The sequence below is a fragment of the Cryptomeria japonica genome, chromosome 7 (genome assembly GCF_030272615.1).
Source record: "Cryptomeria japonica chromosome 7, Sugi_1.0, whole genome shotgun sequence".
NCBI lineage: Eukaryota > Viridiplantae > Streptophyta > Pinopsida > Cupressales > Cupressaceae > Cryptomeria > Cryptomeria japonica.
In genome coordinates, this window is record NC_081411.1 from 54,299,193 (window position 1) to 54,313,376 (window position 14,184).

Genomic DNA, 14,184 nt, shown 5'->3' on the forward strand with positions numbered 1-14,184 from the left:
AGGCACTTAATGAAGGAAGTACCCTTCATACATGCAACCATAGAAAAATTACAACTTGAGAACCTTGGGAAATCCAAATCCACACCAATTCCAAGGTTATAGACTCTAGTTTGCAACCCATCAAAATTTATGGGGACTATTGTGTCTTTTTACCACTTTTGCATTGCCAACCACATAGAGATGTTTGGCTTCTTTTAATTCATGCTCTTTCCAAACACTTCCTCTAGGTCTGAAACAAATAAAATATTAAATTACAGCCCCAAATATTCCATCCAACCAAGTTTTATATTTTTTTCATGGTTAAAATGGAAGAAAAGGGAAAAGAAAAGTGAAACCCTAGGTTTATGCCCTTTCACGGGCTGTCTTCACTAAAACTTCAATATCTCGCTTATTTCTCCACTTCCAATGCTCTAGTTGGACTCAAATGAAAGGTATCTCACCCCTCTAACTCAAAATGGAAGAATTTTCCAGTTTTTAGATCATACAAGCCTGTACCAACCGAAATAACAGCAAATGTGTAGGAAAATACAGAATTTTTTATTGCTTCAAATTATCAGCTTTCACCATATCCAACCAACAACCCTCCAAATTGGTTTTTTGAGGCATTATATAGCCATCCCAACATGTTCCAACCGAAATCAGGTGGTTGTGAATGTTAGGAAATGATTTTAACAACTTTTCAAAAAGTTGTTCACCAATATTGACAACATTTTGTCAATTTTTGACAATTTTGTATTTTGCCAACAAACTATCTTCAAACATAGACCTAGGAGCCTAAACATATTATTTTGGACCTAATTAGACCAAAATACACTTTAATCACTAAATCCACACATCCTAATTCCTTTTGACCATAGTTGACCATAGGGTTTATAAAGCACCCTAGGCCACTAGGCCTTACAAAAATGGACTATGAGGACTTTATTATCAAAACTAAAAATGAACATGGGATTCTAAGATCCCTTACAACACCTTGAAACAAAAACATGAAATTCATTGAAGAGGAAATTATTAATTTTAGTCTTGTGCCCCTGCACCATACTCCCGGTGTGGGTTGATCTCATTTCCACATGAGATAAGTTGGTCCAATGAAGTACCATGCTTCAAAATCTCTGCCTCATCCATCCATACAGCCTCTTCAATAGGGTTTCCTACCCATTTCACAAGGTATTGTTTGTACTCTTTGTTTCTGGTCTTCTTGATGACTTTCTCATCAATGATTTTCTCAAGTTTCTTTGGTGCATGATGAGGTATGGCAGCCATATCCTCTTGAACTTCTTCAATCTGAAAGTCCATACCTACAACAACATTACCTTTATATGGTGTTAGATCACATACATTGAAAATAGGAGAAATACCAAGATCAGGAGGAAGAGAAATCTCATAGGCATTCAACCCATGCTTTTTCAATACTTTACAAGGACCCACTTTCTTCATGAGTAACTTAGTGTGCTTCCCCCTTGGCAACCTTTCCTTCCTCAGATACACCCACACCATATCATCCACTTGAAATTGGACATCTCTTCTCTTTTTATCAGCAATCTCCTTGTACTTCTAAGAACTTTTTTGGAGTGCCAACTGCACTTGATCATGGATCTCCTTCATGCTATCAGCAAATTGCTCTCCATGAGCACTAACCTGCCCATCTTGTGGAAGATCCCTCAACTCAAGAATTCCTCTTGGGTTTTGACCATACACAATCTGAAAAGGACTCTTACCTATACTCCTATTCATTGAATCATTGAAAGCAAACTCAGCCTGTGGAAGCACAACATCCCACTTCTCTCCATATTGCTTGGTCAAACATCTTAATAGTTTTCCCAAGGACCTATTAACAACTTCAGTCTGACCATCTGTTTGTGGATGGTAGCCTGAACTGAAATTCAAATTTGTTCCTAACCTTTTCCATAAGGTTCTCCAAAAATGGCCAATGAACTTTACATCCCTGTCAGATACAATGGCTTGAGGAAGCCCATGAATTCTTACAATTTCTTTGAAAAACAAATTTGTTACATAGGTTGCATCACTAGTGGACTTACATGGCAAGAAATGTGCCATCTTACTGAACCTATCTACAACAACAAAGATGCTATCAAATCCTTTTTGTGTCCTAGGCAGCCCCATTACAAAATCCATACTACAACTCTCCCAAGGCCTTATAGGTATAGGTAATGGCTGATACAAACCAGCATTGGTGGAAGTGCCCTTGGCCTTTTGACAAATGGTGCAAGTCTCCACAAATCTCCTTACATCAACCTGCATTTTAGGCCAAAAATAATGTCTTCTTACCTGTTCAAGGGTTTTATCCAACCCAAAATGTCCACTCATGCTGCCACAATGCTTTTCTTTCACAATATTTTCTCTCATAGAACACCTAGGAATGCACAATTGATGTCCTTTGAACAACAAACCATCTTGGATCAAGTAATCAGCATATTCAACATGGTATGCCTCAGAAAAATCAGAACAAACTTTATAGATTTCATGAAAGTCTTCATCACCTTCATACATACCTTTCAAGGAGTCAATCCCCACACTTTGCAATTTCACCTCTTGTACTGTCAAGGATCTTCTACTCAAGGCATCTACTACCTTGTTTGCAACTCCCTTTTTGTGTTTGATGGTAAAGGTATAGGCTTGGATAGATTCTACCCACTTCATGTGCTTGTGACTCAACTTCTCTTGATTGTTCAAGAAGTTAAGTGCCTGATTATCTGTAAATACAACAAATTCTTTTGGAAGGACGTAATGCCTCCACTTTTTCAAAGCCTGTACTAATGCATACATTTCCAAATCATATGAGGAATACTTCCTCTTTGCCTCATTAATCTTTTCACTAAAGAATGCAATGGGCCTACCCTCTTGACTCAAAACAACCCCTATTGCCACATTAGATGCATCACATTCTATAGTAAAAACTTTTTGAAATTCTGGAAAAGCAAGAATAGGCTCCTTGGCTACCTTCTGTTTGAGACTTTGAAAAGCCTCCTCAACTTCCTTGGTCCACAGAAACTTGCACTTTTTCCGCCCTTTTATGGTTTCCAGGATAGGTGCACACACTTGGCTAAATCCTCTTATAAACTTCCTATAGAAGGAAGCCAAGCCATGGAAGCTTCTCACTTCTGTCATTGACCTTGGAACCAAGATACACCAATTCTTCCTGCATGAAAAGACACTTGTCTATATTGATTAGGATCTTAGCCTCTTGCAACCTTTTTAGGACCAAATTCAAATGTTTCACATGTTCATCTCTATCCTTACTAAAAATAAGAATATCATCCAAGTAAACAATCACAAATTTACCAAGAAAAGGTTTCAAGACTTCATTCATGAGTCTCATGAATGTACTAGGTGCATTGGAAAAACCAAAAGGCATAACCTCCCACTCATAGAGGCCTTCATTAGTCTTAAAGGTTTTCTTCCATTCATCTCCAGCCCTTATTTTGATTTGATGATACCCGCTCTTCAAATCCACCTTTGAATACCACCTTGCACCCCTACATGGTCCAACAAGTCCTCAATCCTAGGCATAGGGAGCCTATACCTGATAGTGATCCTGTTAATGGCCCTTGAGTCTGTACATAACCTCCATGTACCTTCTTTCTTAGGTGCTAGCACGGCTGGAACAGTACATGGACTCATACTTTTAGAAATCAAACCCTTATCTAAGAGTTCCTGGATTTGTCTTGCCACTTCCTCATTCTGTTGGGGTGTTAACTTATAGGAAACCTTATTAGGAAGTGTAGCCCCTGGAATCAGATCAATGTTATGGCTAATCTCTCTAATAGGAGTTAAGGAATCAGGTAACTCCTTGGTTACAATGTCTTTGTCGGTCTCAAGCAAATCAGCCACCTCCTTTGGTCCTACCCTCCTAGATTCTTCCTTCTTTTTGTGCACCTTATTTTCTTCCTGTTTTGGCAACACAACCAAAGCATAACAAGAGTATCCTCCTCTTTCAAGCATTCTAAAAACTCTTTCTCACTTACAAACTGTAGCGTCGTAAATTGTACGCACTTGCTAGGGTGGTACAATTTCACACCTAGTTTAGCACCCGCCTTAGTGCATTTTACATTTTGCATTGCATTTCCCCTTTAGCACTTAATTAATTAAATTAATTAGGTCTAAGGTTCTATTTTATCATCTCCTATATCATAAAATTGGGCCCTTTTCATTAAAGTGTGCCCCTTTCATTTTATTCTTCCAATACATCATTTAATCAAAAACCCTAATTAGGTCCTATTTCGAGCTTGGGGGCTTGATTTCGGGGGTCAAAACATCTCGAAATCACCTATAACTTAGGGATTCTCTCTAAAATCATCATATCCGACAGTCCTGAAAATTTGGTGAAAAGTTGTCGGGACCATGGCACCCGAAGTGCAACATGGTCCCGGACATTTTTCCCGAAATTTTAGGAGCACGATCCAATCATAAAATAAAGCTTAACCCCAAGAAATTGGTGGGAGATTCAATCTCTAGGTCGGCCAAAAGTTGAAATTAAGACCTAGGGTTTCATATATAAGAGCTCTCTTTCTTCATTTGAGGGGATCCGATTTTTGTTTTCAGGAACTTCATATGCAGCGAAAGAGCAGATCTTTGAAGACTTAAACAAAATCCAACATCTTTCTATCAAGCATTTATTAATTTCATTCATCCATTTAGGGCTTGGAAGACATTGAAGAACAATAGGAGATTACCAACTGAAGATTGGCTTGTACTCCTCCCTTGAGGGTTGGGTATGATTTCATGTTGTTTTCATGTCTTTGCATAAGCTTCAAATATCCTTTATTCATGCTTTAGATCACTTTGCATCTTGATTTAGAGCATTTACATTATCATTTACAAGCAATTAGGGTTTACTTTCTAGGTTGCTCTAGTTTGCTTTCTTGCATTTTAGGACCTTGCACACACACTAGGTCTGCACACACAATACATTTTACAATACAACTTGGCTATTCGTGGAGGTGGAAATCACCAAAGCGGGGGTTTGACTAAGGAAAAACCCTATATAGCCGCCCAAACACCTTTTCAGATATAAGTGCAGGTTTCGGGACTCGGACGACGCCGCAAGTTACAGATCCGGAAGAAGCAGACGGAGACCAAACAACACACCAAGTTTCAGAGCAAAAGACCAGGACAGGGGCGTGGAGCGCCCTGGTCCTGCCAGGACAGGGGCGTGGAGCGCCCTGGTCCTGCCAGGACAGGGGCGCTGGGTGCCCTGGTCCCTGGGACAGGGGCGCTGGGCGCCCTGGTCCTCCTGACAGACAGCATTTTCAGCATTTTTGACAGCTTTTTGCAAAGTGCAAAACAGCAGTTTTTGGAGCAGTTTCAGGGGCAGAATCAGGACAGTGGCACCCGCGCCCCCGTCCCGAACATTTTCAGTCAGATTTTAACCCCAGGTACGCATTTGCATTCTTGTCTTGTCCTTGTGTTTACAGCTTTTCATTATTTAAGTTCAATTCTGCAATCTTGTCATTAGTTCATACTTGCACTTTGGGGTTAGGGATTGAACTTGCATCATTTCATCTTTCAATTACAACAAAGGAATAGAAATCCTAATAGGTAGCCCGTGGCTCTCTCTTCCACAAGAAGAAGTAGCCAATTGTGTGATACCTCTAGGCTCTTTCGTATTCCACAAGTGTGTGGTTGAAAGTGAGATTTGGGCATGTTTGCTTAGTGTCACTTTTTCTCCTACACATTTTGGTGAACCCGACGTGAACTCCAATCTTCTCTAATTCTGATTTATGTTTTCAAATTTGAGTGTTTATGCTATTTCAAATTCAAATTTGTATTTACAAGTCTTAATTTCTTGCAAGATTCAAAAAAAAAAATTTAGAGGAAATTTTTGCTAAAACCCTAATTTTTTTTCAATTCAAAGTTGAACTTGTGGATAGCTTAATTGGGATCAATAATTTCAAATCTGATTTGGGAACTCATTTGAATCATAAATTTCATTTTCTAAATCTACATTCTAAGTGCTTGCATTGGTTAAAATTAAACATTTCCTTCTATTTTGCATGTGTTATCATTTGAAAGAGGAAAATTGTTGTCATGATGCATTCATCTCATAGATGTGATAATGGGTTAGCTTCCCTTGTTTCAATTTTTCCTTCTCCTAAGGAACCTCCCCCCATCTATAACAACATTTTAGTGCCTAAAATAATTGCTACCAATCCCTTTGAGACTCTCCCATGCTCTAAGGATGTAGACTTTAAGAGTGATCTTGACAATTCTCCTAAAATGTGCCCTTCCTATTTAGCTATCCTAGAGGAAGAGAATGATATCATAAACACCTTTCTTAATGTTACTTCACCTTCCTTCCATGATGCCTCTCTAAGTGAAAAGGTATTGATGGACATTGACTTATTTTCTCCTAAAGTTGGTCCTTCCAATGGGGGCATATTAGTGCAACAAGAGGTTATGAACACTTCTTTCAAAGATCTCCTTCCTAAGCATGAATCTTTGGAGAAATATGTTCATGTTCCTCCTAAAAAACACTCCCTTCATGAGGATCCTTTTGTGCAAGAAGATGACATTATCCCTACATTTCCTATTGATGGCATTTCCTTTTCCAACAAAATTCCCACTAGAGATGATGAATTAATGATAAATGCTTACCCTTCTCCTAAAGTTTGTCTTACCCATAAGCATCCCTTAGAGAAAGAAGATGAAATAATAAGCAATTTCCTTAATTCTATCTCCCCTAAAGATCATATTGAACATATTTTGAGAAAAGAGGATGAGTTTGACACATCTATTGATGCTCTCCCTCCTAAGGATGAGGAATTAATAAACAATGTTATCTCCTCTCCCGAAATTGACAATACTTCAAACATTCCTTTCAACAACGTCACTATTTGGGATGAACCATTAGAAGAAGGCGTAGATCATTCTCTCTCCCTTGATAATTTCTCACCTTCCTCGAATCTCAATTATTCTCCCTCTAAAAATAAAGCATCTCCCTCCCCTCAACTTGGTTCTACTCATAAGGATACCCTAGTTCAAAGCAAGATGGTTAACATCTCTTTCAAAGATCTCCCTCTCAAAAGTGAGACTTTAGAGAGTAGTGTTGATCCTTCTCCTAGAGAGTTTATTCCCCATGTAGATCCTGTGATGATAAAGGATGATATGACCTTTCCTAGTATTACTCTTCCTACTAGAACATCAATGCCTATCCCTTGTCTCTCTCCTAAAATTGATTTGATCCATGATAAGATTTTAATGCAAGAGAAGACTATCAATAATTCTTCCAACGCTTTTGTGCTTTTCCCTAAACCATCCTCAATCAATTTGATACATGTGAATGAAACGCCTAACAAACCTCTCTTCACTGTCCAAGGTGCTTGTCCTTCTCAAAATTCTCAACCTTTAAATAAGCCTATCTTAGTGGTTCAAGGTGGTTATGCTAATGATTCTTTTTGCACTCCTAAGAAACCTATTATTACTGTGCAAGGAGGTTATTCTTCTAAGAGCCCTTATGAGTATGCTAAGCAACTGACTAGAGAGAGTTATCATGCGGTTGCTCATACCTATAACACAAGAAACAATAGGCAACCTAATCCTCCTCCAGTTATCCCAACTTCACTTCCTCCTTCTCAACCAATTCTTCCGCAAGCTCCACGTATTTCACAAGTTCTTGGTAAGGAATATGATCTCATAGAACAACTTAAAGCTACCCCTGCTAAGATATCCCTTTGGGATTTGATCCAAACTTCTTCCGCTCATCATGGAATGTTACAAGATGCCTTGAAAGATTTGAATGTTCCTCCACCTAATACATCTAGTAATATAGTGTCTTTGGTTAACTCTGTGATGAATCCTAAAGCTCAAATTGTGTTTACTCAAGATGAGTTGCCTACTAGTGAAATTCAACATCAATATGATCCCTTGATGATTGTGGTTATCATACATGACACTGCTATAAGACGAACACTGGTAGATAATGGCTCTGGCCTTAATGTGTGTAGCATTAATCTATTGCATAAGATGAATGTGGATACATCCCTTATTGAGCCTGACTCTTATCCCATTCGAGGCTTTGATAATGTGGCTAAGTCTTCATTAGGTATTATCACCTTACCCGTCATAGTGGGACCTGTTACTTTGCCTACTCCTATCCATGTTATGTCGGGAAATCTAACATACAACTTGTTATTAGGGAGACCTTGGATTCATAGTATGCAAGCTGTCCCCTCTACATTGCATAGACAAGTTAAATTTATTTATAACAATAAGACATATACCTTGATAGGTGATACTAAACTTCAGGCTTGTTTGCAAACATCTACTTCCAAAGGGAGTTCTTCTAAGCCTTCCTCTTCTAGTGATGACTCGTTAAACAAGATACCTATGGATGAATCATCACCCTCTGATAATCAAAATTCTTTGGATGAGCCTAAAGCTCCTGGAGAAGATCCTTCTCGACTTGAGTCTACACATGAAAAGGCTTTTGATCCTAAGAAGGTTCTCGTAGAAGATGATTGGGGATCTCTTGACTTTAATCCCACCTTTGTAGGTGAGTATAGGGTTCCTCCTAGAGAGCTTAAAGTTAAAAAGAAGGAAGAAAATAGAGATCAATCAATCTTACTTGAACCTATGAGCAATAATTTTGTGGCCACTTCTCAAACTTCTTCTCCTCACACCTCTAATTATGAAGAGTTTGATTCTTTGTCTTATGAAAAACCACCTTCTCTTCCTGAAATGGCTGATCGTTATGGTCGTGGTTTTCACATTTTTGCTAAGCATGGGTATCATGGAAATGGTTGTGGCGCTCATGAACAAGGGATAAAAGTTCCTCTAGAGACTAATTTTCATAATTATGCCTTTGGACTCAGCTATAATCCCTGCAAACGTACCAAAGCATCTAAAAGACCATCTCTCAATGTGAATGCTATATTTAGTAGTGATGATGATCTCACTTCAACCAAATCATCTTCTACTTCTATCAACTCTCATTCCCCTCATAAGAAAATCTTGGCGATGAACAAATCTCTTTATGACTCCCCTTATGAATCTTTATCTCCTATTCATCATAAAGTCCTTTTCTCCAGGGATAAGGCTCCAATAAATTACACTCAACCCTCTTTTAAGATTTCTTGTAACTTTTCTTCTTCAATTTTCATCATTTTATACATGTTTTTCATCTCACTTATAGTTGAGCATTTAGCATGTCGTATTCAAATACCTCATTCAATCCATCATGTCTTTAAATAACATTAATGGCTATTATGTTGCTCATCATTATGTGACATTGGTAGCTCATTTACTGGGGGCTCATTGTCATTCATGATGGTACAATTTCAAGTGCAATCATATTTTTGAAGCAACATAATAGCCTAATTTTCTATGTTATTTCTTGTTCCTATGGGGAAAAGAGTGATTTCATACATATCTTCTTTTTCTTATGTCCAAATCTCTTCCTAGAAGATTGTGTAAGTCCTCATTGAGGCAATGATCTTTCCTTATTTTTATCTAAGGGTCCACTTTTTCCTATTTCGTGGATGGGGTGAAATTTATTACTTGATGTTATTCCTTGTATGCATTTGTTGTTGTTTGTTCAAGGATTCTCTCTTACAAGAGGTGTAAGTCCTTGACTACAACCTCTTTTGCACTTGGTAAAATACATCCATAATGAATTCACTCTCCCAATTGGGTTAAAAAGAGCGTCATCCTTCATTAAGAATCACTTTCACCTCGCAAAAGAAGGAAGTATTGCATTCTTATTCTCTTCTTTGTCTTATTCTAGAAGATGTTATATTTGTCTAACACAATTCCTCTCGGGGATAGGTGTCTTTTGTACAAAGATCTCTTCTCCTATAAGGATCTCCTTTACACATACTACAAGATATCCCTTTTCAACCATCTTATCCTTGCTTAAAGAGTGCAAAACTCTCTTGCTTGGATCTATGACATTGTTGCATTTTTGGGGTATCTTCTTTTATGATGAAGGTAGGTATCCTTGTTCTACTTTGCTTATGACATAAACATTACACTTTTTGAGCAATGGGTCATTCTCGAAACCAGAGCACAAACTCTTAGAGCGAGATGTCACGCTTTTGTACTATACATATACAGGTTGTAGCATACTCGGGCATAGACTCCTATGAGGTGCTTCTAACCTCCCTTACACACACATGCACGAGGTTGAGTGGAACTAGCAGCATAAGGCTAGACTTTCTCACTCTCCTCCCTTACATGGATCACCTAGACAGACTCTAGGGGCTAGTTTTCCATGTCCTTTTCCCATGGATCACCTAGACAAGATCTAGGGGCGAGAAGTCCATGTTTTCTCTTTCACTATTCTTCTCATGGATCACCAATGTGTGTATTCATTCTTTTTTCCTTTCTTTTCTTCTCTTTGCATTTTGTTTCCATTCACATCCTTCATCTTGTGTTAGAGAACTCTCAAATCCTCACGCTCTTTGTTGTGTTGGAATTGAGATTTAGTCCTCTTTCTTACCAAATGATTCTCCATTAGTTTTTGATCTCATATCAAACCTTCTTGTGAGCATTTGTCATCAATTTTCTTTAACAATTCGAAGTGGTAAACATGATACCCTGTTTCAACTCACAAAAATTAGCAAGCCGAAACAGGGGGGGCATATAGCTACCCTCGAATTTTCATCACCTTCCTTAGTAAGCATTAGGTGATTTTGTGATCTAACGTGTGTTTTGTAGGTTGCGGTTCCTAACTGTGTACTGCAGATACCACTGGGGGCTTCGTTCGATAGACTTATGGATATATCCTTTTTCAAATAATGTTTACTTTTCTGTACTTTAGCTTGCATATGCACGTAGTGTTCATATGACCGCTAAAGTGGGGGCTAAATGTAGTGTCGTAAATTGTACGCACTTGCTTGGGTGGTACAATTTCACACCTAGTTTAGCACCCGCCTTAGTGCATTTTACATTTTGCATTGCATTTCCCCTTTAGCACTTAATTAATTAAATTAATTAGGTCTAAGGTTCTATTTTATCATCTCCTATATCATAAAATTGGGCCCTTTTCATTAAAGTGTGCCCCTTTCATTTTATTCTTCCAATACATCATTTAATCAAAAACCCTAATTAGGTCCTATTTCAAGCTTGGGGGCTTGATTTCGGGGGTCAAAACATCTCGAAATCACCTGTAACTTCGAGATTCTCTCTAAAATCATCATATCCGATAGTCCTGAAAATTTGGTGAAAAGTTATCGGGACCATGGCGCCCGGAGTGCAACATGGTCCTGGACAATTTTCCTGAAATTTTAGGAGCGCGATCCAATCATAAAATAAAGCTTAACCCCAAGAAATTGGCAGGAGATTCAATCTCTAGGTCGGCCAAAAGTTGAAATTAAGACCTAGGGTTTCATATATAAGAGCTCTCTTTCTTCATTTGAGGGGATCCGATTTTTGTTTTCAGGAACTTCATATGCAGCGAAAGAGCAGATCTTTGAAGACTTCAACAACATCCAACATCTTTCTATCAAGCATTTATTAATTTCATTCATCCATTTAGGGCTTGGAAGACATTGAAGAACAATAGGAGATTACCGACTGAAGATTGGCTTGTACTCCTCCCTTGAGGCTTGGGTATGATTTCATGTTGTTTTCATGTCTTTGCATAAGCTTCAAATATCCTTTATTCATGCTTTAGATCACTTTGCATCTTGATTTAGAGCATTTACATTATCATTTACAAGCAATTAGGGTTTACTTTCTAGGTTGCTCTAGTTTGCTTTCTTGCATTTTAGGACCTTGCACACACACTAGGTTTGCACACACAATACATTTTACAATACAACTTGGCTATTCGTGGAGGTGGAAATCACCAAAGCGGGGGTTTGACTAAGGCAAAACCCTATATAGCCGCCCAAACACCTTTTTAGATATAAGTGCAGGTTTCGGGACTCGGACGATGCCGCAAGTTACAGATCCGGAAGAAGCAGACGGAGACCAAACAACACACCAAGTTTCAGAGCAAAAGACCAGGACAGGGGCGTGGAGCGCCCTGGTCCTGCCAAGACAGGGGCACTGGGCACCCTGGTCCCTGGGACAGGGGCGCTGGGCGCCCTGGTCCTCCTGACAGACAGCATTTTCAGCATTTTTGACAGCTTTTTCCAAAGTGCAAAACAACAGTTTTTGGAGCAGCTTCAGGGGCAGAATCAGGACAGTGGCGCCCGCGCCCCCGTCCCGAACATTTTCAGTCAGATTTTAACCCCAGGTATGCATTTGCATTCTTGTCTTGTCCTTGTGTTTACAGCTTTTCATTATTTAAGTTCAATTCTGCAATCGTGTCATTAGTTCATACTTGCACTTTGGGGTTAGGGATTGAACTTGCATCATTTCATCTTTCAATTACAACAAAGGAATAGAAATCCTAATAGGTAGCCCGTGGCTCTCTCTTCTACAAGAAGAAGTAGCCAATTGTGTGATACCTCTAGGCTCTTTCGTATTCCACAAGTGTGTGGTTGAAAGTGAGATTTGGGCATGTTTGCTTAGTGTCACTTTTTCTCCTACACACAAACATGATTTTAGAGTCTTTTGCTTCTTCACCATTATCAGGTAGGGGTAGTAAAGTTACCTTCTCACCTTTATACCAGATGGTGTATGTGTTCTTCTCACCATCATGCCTTGACTTCATGTCATATTGCCATGGCCTTCCAAGTAGCAAATGGCATGAATCCATGGGTACAATGTCACAAAGTACCTTGTCCTTGTACTTGCCAACAGAAAACTCCACCCATGCTTGTTCTTCAATGATGGTTTGCTGCCCCTTTGTAAGCCATGATACCTTGTAGGGTCTTGGATGCTTAATCCTCTTCAATTTCAGTTTCTCTACTGCCTCAATGGACAGTAAATTATCAATATAACTTGAATCAATCACCACACTACACACTTTGTCACCACTTCTACAAGTAGTCCTGAATAGTGCTTTCCTTTGGGGTGGCTCTGGTGGACTTGGTGATGTTATCAAGGTCTTCCTCATCATCATGATTTCTCCTTGCTCAGGTTGTACAAAGGATCCATGAGAGTGAACACTATGGGTGTCCTCATCTCTCACCAAATTTTCTCTCCTTTCACCTTGCTTGTTTTCCTTCTCAGGACACTTGGATGCAACATGTCCCATTTGATGACACCTATAGCACTTGATGCCTTCTAGGCCTCTTCCACCACTTCTTCCCCTAAAGTTGTCTCTCTTTCCTCTAAAAGATCCTCTAGAGCTGCCTTCCCCTTGTTCATTTCCTTGACTTGATTCACCAAGGTCTTTGGAACCTTGTCCTCTTCCTTGAGACATATTTCTGCCCCTATTTCCAAAGTCTTTTTGCCCTCTCCCTCTTCCACCTTGATCACTCTTCCTCTTGAGTTTCTCCTCAACCTTCAAAGCAAGTTGAAAGCATTTTTGGACTGTGGGAGGGCTGCTTAGACTGAGTTCATCTTGAATGGTAATTCTCATCCCTTGCAAATATCTTGCAAGCTTCACACATTCAGGCTCCACTACCTTGGACTTCATCACCAATTTCTGGAACTCTTGAGTATAATCTGAGACACTCATCTCCTTTTGTCTCAAACTCATTCTCCTCTTATGAAGTTGGACTTCATAATAATTAGGAACATATGCATCCCTAATCAATGCAACCATCTTCTTCCAAGTGGTCACTGGATTCTTCTTCTCCTTCACCCTATCATCTTGAGTGAAATTCCACCATGTAAGGGCTGGTCCCTTCAACTTAGACTTAGCAATCTTAACTCTCTGACTTTTAGGTATGTCTTCACATTCAAAGAATCTTGTGAGGGCATCAATCCAATCCATAGCTGCATCTGGATTCAAGTTTCCATCATAGGAAGGTAGGTCCAACCTAACATCCATGGTCCTTCTCTCCATGGCCTTCAAGGTCTTCACAAGTAGTCTCTGATGATCAGGCACTTCTTCTTCTTCATCCTGATCAAGGGGTTCCTCATCACTCCCCTCTTCAACAACATCAGAGTTTCCACCACTTTTCTTACGAAGTTCCACATTAAGTCTATCAACCTCCTTCTGCAAGGAATCAATCTTGTGAACCAAGTTTTGATCCTTCAAAAGCTTCACTATCTGTGCATTAGTCATCCTTGAGGACAACTCACCCTCTTCTTCTTCCCTTGACATGGCTAAACTAAAACAATCCTTCTCCTAAGGATCACACTTGCTCTGATATCAATTGATGTAGA